Genomic DNA, 21,055 nt, shown 5'->3' with positions numbered 1-21,055 from the left:
CTCTGTGGAGCTTAACTTCTTTCTTCCAGTAGCCAATGGTGAAGTTTGGTGTAAGCAAGACAGTCTACAAGCAGAGCCTGTTGCTTAATCACTACACATTGAGCCACATTAGCTCAGGCATGTCCCAGGTTCATACATACAGGCATGTAGTTACACAAATCCTACATGCATGCAAACAGATACAAATGAATGTAATGAGACATGCATGCCATTAAAAGGAACATACACACACAAATCTATATTCATACATGTATGCATGCACACACATACTTCAGCAGGTTCAAAAGTAATTGTATCTGTTTTCTCTACCTCAATTATATGAGTCCATATGGATATGGTATGATGTGGGCTGCAGCTTCTAATCTCTTCACATTCAAAAGTCATGACAGTTGTCTGCATCTCTGTATGAGTCATTTCATACTTTTTCCCATGGCTGACAAGGTAAAATAAGCCAGTAGAAGAGCAGGTGGAAAGGGACAGAGAAGAGACCTTTGAGTCTCAGACCAGGTCAATGCCATGACTGGGACAGGGATGGAAAAGTAGCAATGACCACCACTCTGGAGAACATAAATAGCTGGGTAGGAATCTGCTGGTAAATAACACACCTCATGAACATTTCATCTTTTCCAATGAATGTGCCAAATGAGCTCTAACTACTCATCATTTCAAATCCTCCCAAACAGAGCATCCTTTATTTACAACCTACAGACAATCATTGACACAAGAGTTTGAATAAGTTATATATTCTATGCAACACATATCAGCCAACTCACAGTGCTCACACAGAGGCACAGGGAGGTGACTATGTTACCCAACAGGATCAAAGCCTTTGGGATATACACTATTAGAAGTTGAACTTCAAAACTTTCAGTGTAAATTTTTAAAATAGAATTATTTCCCCAGAAGAATGTTGTGCCATTGTCCCTTTAATAGAAAAACTGTTCTAAAATAATATAATTGTTAGAGGAACAAAAGCAAATCCACATTTCTTTTCCATTTCCTGCCTGTTAAAAACTTTGAAATGTTTTTTTTTTTTTTTTTTTTTTTTTTTTTTTTTTTTTTTTTTACTTTAAGGCAACTAGAAAGTGGTATTTATATAGCATTTTCCATGCACAAACACTTTGCATACATCACTGCATTCACTTTGCACCCTGACTTCTTAAAGGCTGGGGTTACTATGCCTCCATTGATCCAAATGAACAGAATGAGGTCCAAGATGCATAGCTGTCTGGGAGTAGTAGCTCATATGTATAAGACTAGAATTTGAACTCAGAAATATTTTGATTCTAAACCTTTAATGTCTGACCACTAATCTATATTTCTGCCCCCACTGATAAATGATAGATACTGATGTCAAAGTCAGATACCAATTAACACAAGGCTGTTCTTCATACTGGTTCTGTGACCTTAGGACAATTGCTACAGTTAAGAGACTTAGTTCCTCTTTATATAAAATTGAGAATAAGACCAATTTCTGTTTAAGACACATTGTTTATTCATTTTTAAATGTTGATTTTACCCCCTCCAAATTCTAGAAATTGACCTTGCATCCATTAATGTATTCCACTTTAGAGTAAAAATATATTTAGCTATAAGACCCCACCTGAGTAAGGTCGCCATTTGATTTTAAGTTTTCATTGGGTTTAACTCTTTATCTGTCACAAAACCTTACTCACTCATTTATTCACTCTTGGATTAATCAAATACTTGAAGTGCTTGCTATACAGAAGGTCCTTGTAATAAGTAGAAGGAGATAATAAGAAATATAGCAAACTCTATCACTCTCTTTGTGAAACACTGAGAATTATGGGAGCAGCACTTAACAAAAAGGATTATTAAAGCAAAGCATTTAGCTATGTATTTAAAGTCCATCGGGGGACATCAGAGGCACACAGTGGGAATTACACAATAAAAACCTCTCCAAATCTGCTGTCTCATAAAAGCAATGAAAATGCCAGTAAAAATATCAAAATTGACTTTTCTAGAACTCTGGAAATTACCTAAATGCTTGCAAAAATATACAAATCTTTTATTAAGGAAAACACTACTAAATATTATTAAGACTTTGTGACATTGACATTGCTCTTTTATGCATCCTCAGTTTCATGGTATCCTTGGAAACCAGCAACCAGCACACATGTGGGACCAGAAGGCTTCCGGTCATTGGGATAGGCAGAACTCATTCTGAGTACCCAGAACCCAGGGTCTCAGGTCACTGTCATCTTTGGCTTGTCTTACAGCTTCCTGGAAACAATAACTCACACGGCATGTGTTTACTTGAACTGATTCAAAGCTTTCCACAAGACAACCTTCTCCCTGAAGCCATTGTCAAAAACAGTGAGGGGCAATTTCTGAACACAGAAACTGCCAAAGGCAGCAAAAAAAAAATTGAACAAACAAAAAGTTGATTAAAAAAATTAAAAGGAAAAGGTGAAGAATGGGATGTCCACAGAGACTTTCAAAAATCTACATGTTCTCAAAGTCTAGAAGGTCACAGATGTATGCAAGGCTGTGTGCTCATCTAGAGATGGGCACATATGGAGATAAGAACTAAAAAGGTTGTTGGCTGACCCTGATACTCAGTGCGAACAAGCAGTGAGGGCACAGGGCTGGAGAGGTAGCACAGCAGGTGAGAGTATGTTTGAATGCTTGATCTCCAGTTGATGGACCTATTTGGGAAGGATTAAATCTGGCCTTGTTTGAGGAGGTGTGTCAGTGAGGGTGGTTCCAAAGAGTCATACGACTCACAGTGTACCCTCTCTCCTTCCTATCTGTGGATCAGGATGTAAGCTCTCAGCTGCTGTTCCAGTGATGCCTGTCTGCCTGCTGCCACCTCACCCTCACTCTCGCCGTGATGGTGATGGACTCCTATTCTTCAAAAACTGTAAACCCCAAATAAAACCACAGCTTAGGGAATACTTGGCAGGCATCCCACCAGCTGAGCTACATCCCCAGTCCCAGAAGCACACCTGTAAGATGACCATCTATTTTAATTTGTCTGACACTGAGAAGACTTCCCAGTTGTGAGTCCTCCAGTGATAAAACCAGGAAGATCTTGACAAATCAGAACAAGTGGGTCGCTCAATGTCTTCATCTTTGGGAAGTCAAGATGAACCTTACCAATGCCCTTGAAGAGTGAGTGAACTGGTTGGTCTCTTGCAGAGAAATCTACATTTCTTGCTGGAGAAATATTGAAAAAGCAAATGAGAGAACATGAAAGTGAAAGCAATCACAACCAGGAAATAAGTCAACTACTATAACTGGATGAACGATTTCTGTTGATCTCAAAGAGTCACACATTCCCAAAGAAGCTTCAAATATGATTTAAAAGTATGTTTGAAGGATAGAGAGAAGAATCAGCAATTAAGAGCACTTGCTGCTCTTGCAGAGGACTTGGGTTCAGTACTATCTGGATGACTCTTATACATCACCAAGTCCAGCTGCCACCATGAGGTACAACCTTGGCTGCTTCTGGAACATAGCTTCTCTGTGCTCTCAGGAAACACTTCCCAGAAGATTTCACCTCAGTGATGCTGGTCTCTTCTTAATTGCCACTAATTTCTTAGCTCCAGCTGACCAACATCAAGTATCCCAGTAGAGCAAAATTTTGCCTTAGTAGTTCTGGTATCTTGTTAATCACAGCTGATTCTTCAGGTCCAGCCAACCAGAACCACAGGATCTTAATTCAAAGTAACACGTGACCCTGATAAAATCTTTAAACTTCCCTCTGAAACTTTGCATGTCAGGCCTCCGTTCTCAGTACTTCTCTCAATATTATCTTCCAAGTTCCTAAAGAACATCCCATTGATCTCTTAACACTCAATTGTTCTTATAGCCCATAGTCCCAAAAGCCTTCCCAAATCCTCCCCAAAACATGGTCAGGTCTGTCACAGCAATACCCCACTCCTGGTACAAATTGCAATTTTTCTTAGTTAAGGTTTCTATTGCTTCAATGAAATAACATGACCAAAGAGGGAGAAAAGGGTTTATTTGGCTTATACTTCAGCATTGCTGTTCATCACAGAAGGAAGTCATGACAGGAACTCAAATCAGGGCAGGATCCTGGAAGCAGGAGCTGATACAGAGGCCATAGAGAGGAGCTGCTTGCTTCCCCTGGCTTGCCTAGCCTGCTTTCTTATAGAACCCAAGACCACCAGCCCAGGGATGGCACCACCCACTATGGGCTGGGCTCTCCACCATTGACCACTAATTTGCCTTATAGCTGGATCTCATCGAGGTATTTCCTCAACTGAGGCTCCTTCCTCTGATGAGTCTAGCTTGTGTCAAGCCGACACACAAAACTAGCCTGTACAACCAATATAGTCCCTGAACAATGGAGGCTATTGCCAATGCTCTTGGTTACACTCCAGGACTTGATGGTAAGATCCTATTACCACATACCACAGAGAAACCTTACCTATAAGCTTCATTCTTACTGGCTAGCTTTCATAATACTAGAAGATGCTATACATGCTACCAGAAGAGATTAAGTAACTATCAAGCTCACTCTGTGAACTATAATAACAGCTAGCTTGACAAGATATTCCAAATGGTGCAATATGGGCATGAATGTCCCAGGAATAACTAATCATTTCCTGATTGGATTTAATGCCTGCTCCACAAGTTGGGACTCATACTTGGCACCACAGCTAGGGTCAAGAACCTGTAAGTAGATAGATCAAAAGTTGCTAGGGGAGAACCTACTACTACTTTGCTTGATTGACTAGTATTAAGTCAATTCCCAATTACTTACTTTTATACCGATAGATTAGTACATCTCTCATCAGAGAAGGTTCTCTTTTGCAGCAGTTTAACATAGAGACTTACAACTGGTCAAGTTGTAGAAAAGGAAGGACTGGGAAATTCTCAGCCTTAAATGGACATCTATATCACACCTTTTCCTCCCAAGGTTCAGAAGTCATTGCAAAAGAAGGGGTGCAAATATTGTAAGAGGTGGGTGGTGATCAAGTACAAGGAAACTGTGTTTTTCAGACACATCTATGTAGTTGCACATACAGACTTACCACAACTAATAGCAACCTTAATGCCAACAATATCCCCACATGGAAAACGGAGACTGGATTGAAGTCTCACCCTTATATAAGGAGCTATTTGCAATTGTTAGAGTTTGAGAAAGTGGGGAGTCATTCTTCTTAAAAGTATATTCCTAATATGTCAACCATACTTTAGTGGATACCTATATACACAAGCACATATAGGCAGCAATACTGTACTTGAGTGTTTTTTGTGGGTTGTTTTTGTTTATTTAAGGAAGGCACAAAGTTGGGTAGGTAGGGGGTGGGGTGGATCTGAGAGCAGTTTGGGGAGGAGAATGAATATGATCAAAATACATTATATGACATTCTCAAAGAACTAATATGAAAATGAGAAAAAGAAATGAAATGAGAAAGCTAATCATGTAGTACTTTATAGAGTATAAATTCAAGCCTGTAGTTAACATATCAAGAAAAAAGAAATTATCTCTGTGAAAAACCCACATCTAGCATCAAAATTAATGACAGGAGATTAAATGCTTCCCTCTAAGACCAAAATCAAGACACAGTTGTCTACTCTTGTCATATCTACTTAACGTCATGGTAGAGTTTTTATCTAAGATAATGAATTGAGGAAAATTAAGTAAATAGCCTCCATGTGAGAAAGAATGGAGCAGAAGTAGCATGTGCCTGCAGACAATGAGGTGATGACTAAAGAAATTCCTAAGTAAATATTTCAAACTGATAATGCTAATAAATTATATGCAAATGTAACCAGATACAAGATAACTATGCAAAAGAACCCTATTCTATTCATACACACTAACAATGAACAAGCTCAAAAAGGAAGAAGCCAAGGAAACAGTTCCATTGTCAATGGAATAAAAAAATGACTAATACTTAGGAAATGTAACAAAAGAATTCAACAGAAGCCTGAGACACTGAAAACTCTAAAACATCATTAAACACAACTGATGAAACATCAAAAGTAAATACACAGAAAGACATCCTATATTCATGGGTAAGAAGACACTGTATTGCTAAAATGACAATGCTCTCTAAATTTATTTCAAGAGTCAACTTGAGACATATCACAGTCCTAGCTCCTAGTTTTACAATAGTTGCCAAACTGATTTTAAATTTTATGTGGATCTACAAGAGAGTCATGGCAAACATGTTAAACAAACAAACAATTAAAACCATCACCAACCTTATAGGACTTTATATTTTGTGATTTCAGAAGTCACATCAATCAAAACAAACAGGTTTTGGTTAAGACTGATGGAAGAGGACCCTGCTCTGTAGAAGGCTGGTGATCATATCATTCAGGAAAAGAAATACTGTAGAAGTAGAATTCAGTGCTGTAGTCATTCAAACTTCTACCCATGGGGTCTCCATCACTTTGGCTCACATTCTATTGTTCTAAGCAAGTTATGTGACCAAAAATCATATAAGTGGGCTACGATACACAACCATCCCTTAAGAAGAGGCAGGGAATATTCTAAGCACACACCTAGGTGGCATTTAAATACAGTGATGACATAATTTAGGGTCTAGTTAAGAAAAACATATTTGGAGACAATTATATTTGCTCTCCCCTCCCAAAAGCTAAAGATATGGTGTTTGATATATAAATGAGTGACCGCATTTGGAAGCACAATAAACAAGTGTTGGTGAGTTACCAGACCCTTGGAAGCTCATTGTTGAAGAGTTAGTTGTATTCAGCATACAGCCTAATCCATGGCTGTCTTCTCTGGGAACCTGAGTGGTAGCACATGTGCTGATCTGGGTAATGGTTGCAACGTTGTCTACCCCAAAGGAACAGGACCTCACTCCCAGACCATCCAAGGTGAGAATGAATGCCTGCCTTCTGCAGGTGTCCATGTCTTTGCTGATAGTGAGATGCTGTAACACTTTGCTCCCTTGCTTCCTGGAAAGATGGAGGTGACATTAAGACTCTTTTCTATTTGGGTATCTGTCTTCTTGATATTGATCTCAATCTTAAAGAACTAAAGATATCCTTTTAGCTTTATCCATATCGTTTTTGTAACTAGCCTATGACAAACCAACATGCTTGTTCACAGGCAACATTCTGATTCATCTGTGTTTTATAATTTTAATTTTTCTTGGAGTTTACATAAAAAACACCTCTGCTTGTAAAGGTAAAGGCTAGGTGGGTTGACTTGGGATTCCCCACCAGAGTTTCAATATGCAGGCTTCCTAGAAGCATGTACTCACAGAAGTGTGGTAACAGTGTCTTCACACTTTCCCAGGGCTCTGCCAGAGAAGCAGCCAGCCTCCAAGATGGGGAGAAAGGGTGTGAAAATAAAGCCTCCTCCTGAAAGGGCACAGCTCCTGTGCCTGCAGCAGCATGGGAACATTTCTAAGAACTTCAAATAACTAAGGCAAGTCCAAGATGTTCAACCACGCTCGTGAATAATGAGAAGCTATTTTAATAGCAACGAGATCAAATTATTTATCTATCAAAATGACAAAAATTGCAAATGTTTGCTAAAACCCAGCGTGGGTGAGAGTGTGCAAAAATGTGCATTTTCACTGCCAAAGGAAGGTATGTGAATGAATGTAGCACCTTCAAAGAGCAATTTGGAAAGAGCAAAGTGAAGCATGGATCTTTTGTGCATGTATTTTACCAATGCATTCATCTCTTTGCAAAGTCATGCTTAGAGCCACATCTTCCTGGCTGCATTGTTTGCAATTCCCCTGCTCTGTAAATGATCCACATCTAAACAATGGCAGGTTTATAAAACAGATATGTAATAGAATAACCTGAAATTATTTAAAACATTACAAAGTAGCTGGTATGGAAAAACACTCAGCGTATGTTGCTAAATATTAAGTGCAAAGTAGAAATGAGCCCTTTAAAGAACTTTTCCAGACTTAGGCAGCACTGACATCTTGGGATGCTGTCTACACATGGTAGGATGCTGATCAGAGTCCATGACCTCTACCTACTCAGTGACAGGAATGACTGCCCCAACTCTTAGCCAACATGGTGGCACGTTCCTCTAATCCTAACACTCAGGACTCTGAAACAGGAGGATTGCCGACTGGAGGCCATCATGGACTACATAGTGACTTCTACGTTAGACTGAGCTACCGACCAAGACCCAGTCTAACACACACACACACACACACACACACACACACCACACCACACCACACCACACACCACACACCACACCCCCCCACACACACACACCACACACCATACACCCCCCCCCCCACACACACACACACACACTTTCAGGCAAACAAGTATCCTGTTCCTAAGTACAGAAGATCAAAAATATGGACAGGTGAGTGCAACCACCTGGTTGCTCTGGACTGTGCAACCTTTGGAGCTAAGGGACTTTAGTCACAAACCAAGACTGGCTCTTGCTGTTGCTGCATGACCTTGCTCAGGAAACCTCTCCAGCCTCAGTTTCCTCCTTGTAGAAACTGTGTCCTAGATTACAAGAGCAGCACTACTGCTCAGTGAACACTCCAGAGCTGCCTTTAGAGGCCCTTTCCTCCAGGCTCCAGGCTCTCATTTCATACCCAACATAGAAACAGGTTAACTCACCTCATTTTCTCCTTCTTTAGAATTCTCCATACTGCCCAACACTTGGTACATTAGAAGAATTTCTCCGAATATTGTTTCTTTGGACAGTAGTCTCCTGAGAAAGGGTTGGGGTTAGTACTTTAAGGGTAAAGTGTTGTTGCTGAAGAAGACCTTCCATTCAGCTGCCAGATGTCCAGCCACAGGGAATGCTGGGACAATTTATCCATGCCTGAGTCCTGGCATTCCCTCTTCCACGCAGAAATTAAAAAAATAAATGGCAGCGGGGCTACACAGGAAAAGCATTTCATAAGAGTCTGGATGGGATGGTCTTTGATGTGATGACAGACCTTACTTGAGAAGAAGCTCTGTGTGGGCAAGGGATGATATGGTTGCTACACCACAGCAGGGTTATACGGCCAACCTAGATGTTGTAGAGGAAAATCTTCAGTTACATTTAATTCACGTGGTTAAGGCAGCAGGAGTGTGTTTATGAGCACCCATCATGTTGTTCTGGAGGTTGTATCAGGAGGTTCCATGGTGATTAAAAGCTTCCTTTTCTTGAGTCAGAAAAATCTGAATTTAAATCTCAACCCTGGCTTCTAGATAATAAATCAGAGAATATCTAAGTTTCCAAAATTGTATGAGTTAGTACAAATAATAAATCTGTCTATCTCCCACCTCCTTCTCTCTCTCATACTCACACATATGCATGTGTATATATATATGTGTACATTTGTACACAGTCATACATATATACCTGTAATTATACATACATACATACACACATATTAGTTCTTTTCCAGATAGATAGATAGATAGATAGATAGATAGATAGATAGATAGATGGATAGATGAGTGGGTGAGTGGGGGGTTGGGAAGTGGATGGATGGATGGATGGATGGGTGGATGTGTGTGTGGGTGGATGGATGGATAGATAGTTAGATGATTGGTAGACAATACTCTTACTTGGATTCCAGCCGGTTCCATTGTGCATATACCGCCTATGTAAAACAAAGAGGTAAAGGAAGTGAAAACCTTTGTCATCAGGACTTTCAGGCCATGCTAAGCAGATACAAAACTGGATACTTTCTGTTATCTGTGATATTTATAGGGTTTAATCCTTATTACTTCAAAAATATGTTAGTGAGATGCCAAAACATATATATGGTTCTCCAGACAGAGATGTATTCTTCAGACCTTGGGTCTCAATTTACAAGGAATATATTACTGAAAGTACAGGGAAGTGAGAAATGGAAGATCAGAGAAAGAGAGTACGTGGCATGATCACATGGTCAGGAGAGACTGCAAACATTTTTATTTATTTATTTATTTATTTTTATTTTTCGAGACAGGGTTTCTCCGTGTAGCTTTGCGCCTTTCCTAGAACTCACTTGGTAGCCCAGGCTGGCCTCGAACTCACAGAGATCCGCCTGGCTCTGCCTCCCGAGTGCTGGGATTAAAGGCGTGCGCCACCACCGCCCGGCTTATTTTTTATTGTATGTGTGTTTTGCCTGCACATATGTCTGTATACTGCACACATGCAATGCTCACAGACACAAGAAGAGAGTGTTGGATGCCTTAAAACTGAAGTTGTAGGAGATTGTGAGCTGCAGTCAAACCCAGGTCCTGTGGAAGAGCAGCCAGTGTTCTATTCTGCTGAGCAATCTCTCCAGCTCCCTTAGGAAAGACTTTAAAAAGAAGTGCTGGAGAGTGGGTTATGGACAAGCCCAGAGAATAGATGGGTGGGACAGGAAAGGGTGGCCAAGCAAGACTCAGAGCACCTAGTAGTGCGTTGCGGGGGGGGGAAAAACTCAGAATAGACATCCTTTGATAATTACACAGCAGTAGATGTGTGCCTCTCAACTCTCCACTTAACATTCACCTAACCAACATTCCACCTGGTGATTAGTCTACATCAGATATGACTCCAAGTATTTCAGAAATATGAAGTCATTTCCTAACAAACACCAAACTCATCCATTTCTCAAGACATCTGTGATGTAAACTCCATTGTTACTTTCACTTTGTAGATGAGCAGGTTGAAGGGTCAGCAAACATCAAGAAACAGAGTCATTTATAGAGAGCAGAGACACAGATTTTCACACCTCAGACTTTGCTATCCATTCCAGCATTTGTCTTAGCCCTTAGTCCTGGGGCTTTAGATACACACAAACAGCACATTCTGTGTTGCATCTGTTAGACGTCTAACAGACATACAAGCTAAGGGCTCTTTTCCTTCTTCCAAAGTGCATATTTTCGTGTAAAACACCTGCTCATTTTCTATCAAAAATACAACTATCTGGGGCCTCCAGCATGATGGTCAAAAGAATCAAACCGAACTCTATCTAGCTTGTAAATAGTATATCATAGATTATCTAACTTCTAATAGTAAACCTATCCCTTATATCTAGATACATATATGCATATATATGTACAATATAGACATGTAGATGTGTATGTATATACACACATGCACACATAGATACACATATCCCATTGGTTCTTTTTCTCTGAAGCACTGCCACAATGTGTGTGCGAGGGTTTGTGTGTGTGTGTGTGTGCATTCTTGCGTGCTTTCTTGATCAGATCTAGCAGAGTTCTATGATGACTCCTATGTAAAAACAAATACATGAAAAGCTTTTGTTTCCAGAACTGACAAGCCATGCTGAGCAGAAAATAATGCTGGGATGCTTGCTTCCATGATACTCACAGAGCTTGGTCCTCATCATTTTAAAAGTACATTAGTGAGATGTACAAATGCATATATGCTTCTTGGAGAACAAACATGTTCTTCAGCAGTTTTTGTTTAGCTAAAATAAAGTATTTCCTTCTCAGATATAACTCGGAGATATTCTCAAAAGAGAGAATCCCTTCTGTATAAAACAAATAAGCCCCCTCATAGAAGTTAGGGACACCTGACATACGTCCCTTCCCTGAGGCTGCAAATCCTGGAGATTTAGAATAAATGTTATCTCAGGTCTTGTGTTACTTAAGGGTGGAATTCACATTGGTTTGTGTTTGGGAAGAAATTTAATGACAATCTGAACAATTCAGGGATTATTCTAACATGGAATTATGTGTGTTCAATAACAACTCAATAAATTTCAGGGACCACATGTATTCTAATTACCTTGTTGGAGATTTAAATCAGTAAGTAGTTCCTCTGTGAATAGAAATTACATCTGACATTTGTTTATATTATCAGCAGAGTACACATTAAGTGACCAGTTAATGCCTGTTAACTAAGCACATAATTCAATGAATGAGCTCTAAATTCTACTATTGGACGTGGTTATACTTTCTTCATCTCTCCATTCTCTGTGGTAAGACCCTAGGCTCAAGGGACTTGGCACATCTGCTTCTCCATCATCAGGCTGTTCTCCACAGCGTTTGTTGCCTGAATACTGTCTAGAGTATGTGGCCATGGCAAGAAGATAATATGTGTGAACAAAAAGAAAAGCAAGCAGGAGGCAGATGAGTTCACGGCAAGTTCATGTCTATCTTATTTTGGAAGGAAGTGGGAAAGGAGAACAAAGTTTTCGTGAATAATGCTGCTTATTGAAACAGGCTCTCTTGCTCTGATGTGCTTAAGATGGATGCAGCATCACACTGACTTCAGAGGGAGTGGGAGTGTAGCTGACAGTTTTCCATCAGAGTTTTCATGAAGAAGGAGTAAGGTCCTGGCCCCCTCCCTTTCCTGGCCCTCCTCCTCCTGCTGCAGCCTGCCTTTCCTTCACAGCTTCTGGCTGCTTCAAGGCACTGGGGGAGGAATTCATCAGGGGCTGACAAGTGGCATATGATATTAGCTTCCAATTACATGAAAGGACCTGAACCCCACGGGATGGTGTATTAGTCCCTCTTTGTGTTCCCAGCCCTTATGCCAAACAATAATGCCTGGATCCAGTAGGCATGGTCATTTGGTGGTGGGCATGTGCCATCTATGGCCACCCTACATTCGTTTCTTCTACCATCACGTGTCTTTCTTCCCTTTTGAAGAACCATTCTCTACTCTCCACTCATTTGGTTCTGAGGACAAAAGGAGCTAACTCTGAAAGCTCTTAAAATACAACTTTGCTCAATTAGTATTAACTACCATGGTATCTTGTATTAAATCATACCATTAGTACTCATAAAATTCCCATGTAACAGGAGAGCATGAATAAAGGAATTTTCAGAGTGCATGAAGGAGCTCTGGGTGAGTTAAAATATAACCCATATTTTGAAAGAACTAAGCATGAACTCTGAAGTATAAAAACTGAGGACATTTCAGAGAAAATGGAACAATAAAAAGGATACAGATGCACAGACTCACACATATGTTTAACTTGAGAACTGATGCAAGAAAGCTGATATTTTCACTAAAAAGAGCCCTAAAAAATAGAACAAGTATTATTATAGAGGAAAGAAAATAGCCAAAGAAAAAGTACAAGACAATGTCTTGGTTTTGAAAAGCATAATTCTGATGAAAAGATGTTCTTCCTATTCTAGTCTTGAGGATTTAAAACAAGGAAAGAAGTCAAACCAAGACACACCATCGTGTTTTTAGACAAAAGGGGCAAAGAGAAAAGTTTTAAGTTTTTAAAACAGGAAAACAGAAGGCAGTAGAGAGAATGCTGGCGAGATTATGGCACTGGACTCATACTGATGTTAAAAATGATGAGACGTGAGAAATTATTTGACAGTATTGCTACCAATGGCTTCTCAATTAGAGGTCTACACTTGTCCAAAGAACAAGTCACGGATGAGGAGGCACTCGCCTTCTTTTTCTCAAATTAGCAACTGCTTGAAAAGCTGATGGACAAAATGCTCCACCAGAATGGAGGAGGATACCAAATAGAGAAATAAGGTCTTCAAGGACATAATTCCAGAAGAGACTATCAGCAAAGGTGATTTTTAAGAATAATTTTGCCCTAGAGGGCAACAAAAACATATTAGAACAGGAAATACAGGAATTTGAGAAATATGAATTGACTCATCCCAGAAGGGCTGTAGAATCAATAGAATAACTGATTTATTTGACTGTGAAAAAAGAGTTACAAGGATAATGTTCTGTGAAGAATGTGAAGTAATTTATAAATAGAAAACCAAACATATGGAAAAAAGAGGCAATTATCAACACCAGGAAAAGCAAGAGGTTACATAACCAAGAAAAACTAATATAATGTTCCCTGTTCAACAATACCCTGCCTTTCTGGGCCTTAGTTTAGTGCTTGGCACATAGAAAATATTCAATATCATTTTACTGCCCATGCATTCTCATTAAACACATAGTGGTTAGAAACTGCAATACCCCTCTACGAAAATCAGTAGCAATACTTCAGAACGTATTCTTACTTGGAAATCGTGTGTGTGTGTGTGTGTGTGTGTGTGTGTGTGTGTGTGTGTGTGTGAGAGAGAGAGAGAGAGAGAGAGAGAGAGAGAGTCTGTGTGTGTGGGTGTGGGTATGAGTACATGTGAGTGTTTCTGAATGTGTATGTATGTGTTTATATGTGAGTGTGTGAATGTGTGTGAGTGTATGTATGTGTGTGAGTGTATGTGTGTGTGTGTGTGTGTGTGTGTGTGTGTGTGTGTGTGTGTTTAAGTTTAAAGTGTGGTTCTTTGTAGCTTGATGGACTCACTATCTAATATGACTGGTATCATAAAATAAGGGAAATATTAACTCAGAAAAGAACACCATACGACAATGCAGCCATACACTTATTTGTTATTTTTTCCCTAGAACAATATGTGTGAAGTTTCTTTCCATGCCAGTAGATGTCAAATTCTCATTTTTAAATTTCTATTTTAATTTAAACACATTGAAAATATTGTGTTGTGCTCTAGAATGCAGGTATTTTAAAATTCACTTGCCATTATCCTATTGATGGAGATTTAAGTTCTTCTCCCATCATCTCACATGAGTATCTTTCCATGTTCTATATGGGATGTGAAACAATTGACATGGAGTATAGCTTTGAACACATCTGATGTGACAGCTGGAATTCCAGGGCTGTTCATGTGAGTTTCAGGCTCTGTGGCAATAGTTGAAAAATCTCCTACCCACCTCTGCAAAATTACTTCCCTGAAAGGTAATTCACATACTACCAAGTTTACCCTTACTGCAAATTTACACACACTTGCAAACAGCACTGTTTTAGTGGGTTGAATTTCACCCCTTACTACTAAATCACATTTTCAAATCCTAAACCCCAAGTCTTCAGACATGGACACCTAGAAGAGGTGAGGGAGCGTCTTCTCTGAGAGGCTTTGGAGGGTCCACAGCCCAGCAGACACCTTGGTGGTGCCACCAAAGACACTGTAAAATTTCAACACTCATAGCATTGAGAGACTAAAGGACAATATTGAATCATGTGACTGGTTCAAAAGGCCTCCAAATAAAAAGTGCAAATGAAATCAGGAGCCCCAATTAAACAGAATCTAAATGCTTACATTATTTTTCATTTGTTTTCTTCTTGTATTCCTGGACTGAACCTACAATTCAAGATTTTATTTTCCTTCTTTCTTTAAAAGCACCAGGTAAAGGGGAAGCAAAGACGCATTTCCTAAAACCAGCCGATGTCATAACCTCACCCAAGTCTTATCACTGGAACCTCCCACACCCAGCCTGTCCACGTGGAGCCTCCAATAGCCAGCTTGTCCATGGGGAACCCCTGATGCAACTAATATCCAGACACAAAATGTGGGCAGTGTGCTCTCCAGATTCCTCTTGATCCAGACTCCATTCTCTGGGGCCCCCATTATGGTCTGCTCCATCCAGCCTTGTAAGTTCTGTACATAACAGTAGCTATTTGTCCCACCCACGTGCCTCCATCTTTTGTTTCTCTGTTTCCTTCTTCTTGGCTTTCGATCCTTCTGTGTGACCTTTCACCTACTTCCTTGGTCTCATTCTGAATTGCCTGTCAATGCAAAGACAAGTTTAAGTGCACAAACTGGGGCAAAGGTCCTGAGGTTGGTACCCCGCCTGTCTTGGTCTTAGGTCTTTGTACATGTCTGTATGCCTAAGAGAGCACAGTGGGTAACAAGCACGTTATAAACATCACAATTATAATTTATTACCTGTGTATAGCTAACCTCTTTAAGTTCTTTCTGAGACCAGTAAACAGGCTCACAGAGCATATTAGCCCCACATTGGTCCAAGGAAGAAAATAATGACCCACATTGTGCTTGGGCTCTATATTTTCTCCTCAGATCTCTGCAAGAAGCAATCTAGAATATTGTAGAGTATGCAGAATATTCATGGCATAAGTCAATTCTCATAATCTTTTCACTGTTTAATGCCTGTCACTTACCCTCCACTCAGTCTTAAAAATCTGGGTAATCAAGGAGAATGAAGATATGAAGGGGAAGAAACACTAGACAGCATAAGAGAGAACGTGAGACAAGGAAGAGGATGAAAAGCAAAACGGGATAGTAAATCAAGAGTTAACAGAGAAAAGAATGTGTGTGTGTGGGGGGATTGGTTTGAGATTCCCTCATGTGTTAGTGTATCTTGTTTATAACATTTAAATGTAACACCCTGTTGTTGTCGTTTGTTTTTGGCTTTTTGGGGGGGTCCTACCACCCAGCTCCCAAATAAATCACACATGGAGGCTTATTCTTAATTATGAATATCTGGCCTTAGCTTGACTTGTTACTAGCCAGCTTTACTTAAATTATCCCAGCTATCTTTGGCTTTGGGGCTTTCCCTTCTCTATTCCTGTATATCTTTCTTTGTTTCTTACTCCGTGGATTGCTGTGTAGCTGGGTGGCTGACCCCTGGGTCCTTCTCCTTCTCTCATGCTCTTCTCTCCCAGATTTCTTCTATATATTCTCTCTGCCTGTGAGCCCTGCCTATCCTTTTTCCTGCCTTGCTATTGGCCATTCAGTTCTTTATTAGACCATCGGTGTTTTAGACAAGCACATTAATACAGCTTCACAGAGTTAAACAAATGCAACATAAACAAAAGTAACACACCTTAAAATGATATTCCCTAACACCCTGTGGTGTTGAAAATGGGAATATCATGTGGTGACCCATACTTCTGCTACTTATCATATGTTGCTCCAAGTCTAAGCCGTCTGTTCCCTCCAGTCTCAATCAGGTGGGTGTCCTGTGCCGAGGAGCTGCTTTATAAGCTAAAGTAGGTCCAGACATCAAAGGTTTGATTCCTAAGTAGCTGAAAGAAATTATGCTAAAGAAGTAAAAATGGTACATTTGGTGTCACAGGACTAAAGCAAAGAGACACTGAATTATTTAATTTAGGAACAACAACCAGCAAAGCCATGCCATGCCATCTGCAATCAACGTGCACCCTTACAGTTACACAGATGGCTGCCTCTGGGAAAGTTCCAGGCCAGTGGTTTGCAAACTTAGCCACATACTGTTATCACCCGAAAGCTTAAAAAGGATTTTCAGTGCCTAGGTTGTACCTCAGACCAACTAAATGGAGAGATTATTGTTTTTAAAGGTCTCCAAAAGACGCCAATGAGAAGCCAAGTTTACCAAACTGTCTTGGATAACCCTGTAAATCAAATCAGTGTTGGGGTGGGAGGCTCTGTAGAGAGGCAGCATGTCAAGTAGCTCAAGAAATGATTGCACCTGTTGGGTAACTGAGGTAATGATTCGGGGACTGTCATAGGGCTATGAAAAGCCCATCTGTTTGAGAGGACAGTTAATCAGGTGACAGGCTTCAAAGCCGACTTCCACATTCCCTGACATATGGGTTGCCCCAAGTGTTTGATGGTCTTAGCTTATTGGTGGCTGTTTATGGCCATCTGCTGCCAGCAACTATGGAGGAGAATGACATGCTACCAGGCAGCTCCCTTTTATATTTGTGTCTCTACTAAATGACCTCATTTCTCAAACACTTAAAAAATACAGCTGTTATGGTTTGAGTTGGTTCTCCTAGTTTCATATGTTAAAAATCTTATGCCCCCAGTGCCTCAGAATGTATTGTTATTTATAGACGATACTGTTGTGGCCGCATTGCAAGACCCCCAAGCAAGACCACCACAGAGCCAATATCCGACGCAAAACACAAAGGGGTTTATTGATAACAAGCAAGACCAGGCTTGGTCTGCATCCAACACACTGGCTAGCCAGGTGAAGGAGGACGGCCCTGAGCTCTCAGGGTGAGGAGTTTTTAAAGAGAAAAACTGCAAACAGGGTGGTACAAGCCTTGGCATCATATGATTGGGTCAGGGTGTGTAATCTTTGAATTTACTGGTTGGGGGGTTACAGTTATCATTTTGGGGCAGGCCTGAACAAGTCCCCAGCTTTGTCCTTGAGCTGCCATGGGGGCTGGCTGACCTCACACATTTACATTGACCCATGTGCATAGCTCTAAGTTGGTAAGGGGTCCCAGACAGTAAACAAACTGGCTGAACCTTGAGCAGTAACAGTACGTGCAGAAAGGGAGCTACTGCAAGGACTATGTCTTTTGTTCATGGCCCTCCCAGAAACTGCTTGCTTAAGTTTCAGGAAACTGAATTTGAGGCCTCATCTCTGAGAGAAGACCGACTGCCTGTTATGGCACCTGCTTGGTCCTTTCAATACTTAAGATGAGGTCATCCTGGAATAGGTTAAGTCCTCAATCAAGTATGATTGGTGCCACCTTCGAAGAAAGAATTTGGACAGAGGGCAATGTGTATAAGAAGAAAGCATCTGAAGATGTATACAGGGGGGTAGAGTAATGCTCCCAGCAGTTATAAAGATGTACCAAACATGTCCAGCATACCACCAGAAGCCAGGCAAGAAACAAGGGCCAGATCTTCCCTCAGAAGAAACCAACCCTACCAATGATACTGAATCTTGAACCTCCAACTTCCAGACCTGTGAGATAACAAATTTGTAATTTAAAGCCATCATTTTGTGAGCCTATGTTACAACTTACATTATGGGAAACTCATGCAACATCCAACCCTGGTGAAACCAGCACTGCACACTAATCACAGCATGAAGTCTGAGATGTGGGGAGAAAGGACCCTGAACTGATCAAAACCTCATTTCCAATCCTGACTTTAGATCAGTCTCTCAAACAGCCATGCCTGGCCCCACTTGCTCCCTGTATGCAGGGTCCAGGCCATTGAAATGACCCAAGGGAGACTTGTCCTGTATGTATACAACTTATAAGTTTGTACGGGGCCCTGCTCCTGCCTTGGCTCATCTACAATGCCCTTTTGAAATTCTTAATAATTTTTTAAAGATGTTTTAACTTTATTTTTTAACAAAGACCTTTTTTCCCCTTTGTACTGGGTTCCACAAATTTTGTCACTAGTTGTATAGCTTGGTCCCCTTGTGGGATTCATAACAGTGGGAGCAGGGGACATCTTTGACTCTTTTGCTGGCTTTTGGGACCTTATTCCTCATACTGGGTCACCTTGCCCAGCCTTAGTGCAAGGGGAGGTGCTTAGTCTTACTGCAACTTGATATGCCATGTTTTGTTGATATCCATGGGAGGTCTGTGCTTTCTTAATAGAAATGGAGGAGGAGAGGGTGGGGGACAGAGGGGAGGTGGGGTGATTGAGAGGAGAGGAGGGATGGAAAACTGTAGTTGGGATGTTAAATAAATAAATTAATTAAAAAAAATAATAGAAAACTGGGCCGGGCAGTGGTGGCGCACACCTTTAATCCCAGCACTCGGGAGGCAGAGGCAGGCGGATCTCTGTGAGTTCGAGGCCAGCCTGGACTACAGAGTGAGTTCCAGGAAAGGCACAACACTACACAGAGAAACCCTGTCTCGAAAAAACAAAAAAAAATAATAATAGAAAACAAATTGTGTCACTACCTGCTTACCAGCTTATTCCCTTGGTGAGATCCAGGTTACTTTCCTGAAGGATTTTTCATATATTCATTCTTCATTCATATATTAAATTTTCATACATTTCATACATTCATTTATATATTCTACAAGTTCTGTTCCATTAGAGAACCCTGCCTAATACAACAAATAAATGATAGAGCAGAAGATATGGAAACTGACATATGCAGTCTTGGCATATGCAGTCAAGTTTTGAGCCTGTGCTGACCAATTGTGACTGAGAGTCATAAGGATTGCACACCCCTTAGGACTTCTAAAGGAGGCTGGATGCCGTGCTCTTTTATTAATATGGTTATTTTATTTACAATGCCATTTGAAACTGACATAGGTTTAGATGTTCCATAGAATAATGGGAAGTTGGGGAATTGTCCCCACTTCTTCACACCCTCCATGAATTATAATTATATATCCTTGACTTTTCTGTGAGCAGCTAAACTGTGTCGCATTGCAGCCAGAGTGACCTTCTGTGCACATCTGTATTGACTTGGCTATGTGACTTGTCATGACCAATAGAACTTACATAGAACTATTAATGTGTTGCTCCCCAGCTGAAACCTTAAGGAACATTGATAGTTAGGGTTATCAACTTAACAAAATTTATAACCATCCATGAGACAGGTTTTTGGCCTGCTTTGGAAGGCTATCTTGATTGTGTTAATTGATATGCCCACTGTGAGTGACATCATTTTCTGGATGGCATCTTGAACTATTTAGGTGGATGGGGGCTTGGGAGGAGTATTCATTATTTACTGCTTCCTTATTGTGGATTCTGTGTGATCAGATGCTTAAGCTCCTAACTCTAGACCTCTATATCATGAAGTACCTTGAACTATGAGCCTGTCTGTAACACAAATTGCTAAATTGTCTTATAATAAAAAAAAATAGAGCCAGATATTGGGGTCAAAGCTGAAAAACCAGAGAAACAAAACAAACCAGCCATATTCTTACCTCTACGAAATCCTCAGCCTACAGAGAGTGAGTTCCTGTTTTCTCACACCTTATATTTCTTTCTGTGTCCTGCCATATTATTTCCTGGGAGTAAAGGCATGTGTCACCCCTGCCTGGTTCTGTTTCTCTCATGTAGCCCAGTGTGGCCTTGAACTCACAGAGATCCAAACGGATCTCTGCCTCCCAAGTGATAGGATTAAAGGTGTGTGCCACCACTGTCTGGCCTCTATGTCTAATCTAGTGGCTGGCTCTGTCCTCTGATTCCACAATAAGTTTATTAAGGTACACAATATATCACCACATTTTCCCTTTTTTGTCTAAAATAATAAAAGGTTATAACTAATATAAGAAAAACTATATACAATAAGTATATACAATATATACAGTCAAGAATCACATTAACAATGTCTAGTCCATTAATGTTTGACAGATTAAGACAAAAAACTCCATTATTTAGCCTATTTTGATGAGTCCAAAAATGTACCTAATTCACTTTCTATTCTAACTTGCATTACCAACCGAAAACTATCTTTTGATGCCTTTCAAATTTATACACTTATACACCTCTTAGTGAGTTTCTTTTCTGAATTTCTTAACAAGGAAAACTCTATCTAATCTTCAGATCACTCAGAGACCTGAGAAGGAAATAATATTAACTGAGTAAGCAGGAAGTGGAAACAAGCAACTTTTTTTTTGTTATTATAAGACCATTTAGCAATTCGCGTTATACCTGTCCTGGCTAGTTTCATTCA

Source organism: Peromyscus eremicus, chromosome 8a, assembly GCF_949786415.1.
Source record: "Peromyscus eremicus chromosome 8a, PerEre_H2_v1, whole genome shotgun sequence".
In the NCBI taxonomy this organism is placed as follows: Eukaryota; Metazoa; Chordata; class Mammalia; order Rodentia; family Cricetidae; genus Peromyscus; species Peromyscus eremicus.
Note: the sequence above shows the minus strand (reverse complement) of the source record.